Here is a 1144-nt window from a genome sequence, read left to right on the forward strand (position 1 = left end):
TGCCTACATGGTGTCTACAAAGGTAATCGCCAATAGTCAGGACATCCCGAGACTTCAATCCGCCAAATGACCAGGCAGGCTTTCGTAAAGACATTCGACAATGGACCATACTCACACTATCAATCAGCTGATAGAGAAATGCGCAGAATATAATCGACCCATGGTATAGCCTTCATTGATTAGGAGAAAGCATTTGACTCAGTGCAAACCTCAGCAGCCATGCAGGCAGTGTGGGTACGCGGGTACAAGACTCTTATATGAAAACACTCGAACATATCTGTAACGACTGCACAGCTACTACCGTCCTCCATAAAGTCGGAAATAAAATTCCATTAAGGAAGGGTGTCAGCAAGGAAGACACGACGTTCACAAAATTTGGTGCATATTGGAAAAAAGGCCCAGCACGGAAGCAATCACGCCTGCGCGCACCGTAAACAAAACCAAAACAGCGGAGAAGAAACCCCGAAGTGCGCGTAACCTTGTGTGCGTTGCTGCCCTTTCCACTCTGCTCCCAGGCGCAGCGTCAAAGGGAACTTGGCCGCGTGCGCCGTCGATTGTTGGAGAATGTCCGAGTACTTTCTACTCATTGTCGACGGAGAGGGCATAGCCTTCACCGTGCTGTGTGATGCCCTCTCTCTATCGCTCTCGCGACGGCGGCGATGCAACGCTAGAAGGATCTGGGTGCTTCTGGAAACCTGTTTCCTCGCTGACCAATGCGGTCGCGCGCCAGTCACCAGAAAGAGAAGGAAATTGCGCAGTTGATGCTGCGTGTATGTTCGCGCCGGCCATGGCGCGAAGAAAGGGAGAGACGCGGACCGCGCCTATAAAATGAAGGGCGTTGACCGCTGTCTGTCAGCCCGAGCTGCCGTTTAAGCTACTTAGAAGCGCGCCCACTCGCCTCCCGGGAGAACACCACTCGCCCAGCCACGGACCAGCGAAGCAACGTGCGCCAGTCGGCCGGTCGGCTCCGTCGTACTCCTCATGTCGTCGGCTGTCGCAGTGCGCGGTGAATAAATTGTTTTGTTTCTTTCTCCCTGTCTGTGTTAGTGCACTTTAGGTGCAAAAAGTTTGTTGTATTGCAACCTTTATTTAGTGTTACTTTGCACTTGTTGCATTGTATTGCAAATTACTTTGTATGTGCTCG

Source organism: Amblyomma americanum, chromosome 4, assembly GCF_052857255.1.
Source record: "Amblyomma americanum isolate KBUSLIRL-KWMA chromosome 4, ASM5285725v1, whole genome shotgun sequence".
In the NCBI taxonomy this organism is placed as follows: domain Eukaryota; kingdom Metazoa; phylum Arthropoda; class Arachnida; order Ixodida; family Ixodidae; genus Amblyomma; species Amblyomma americanum.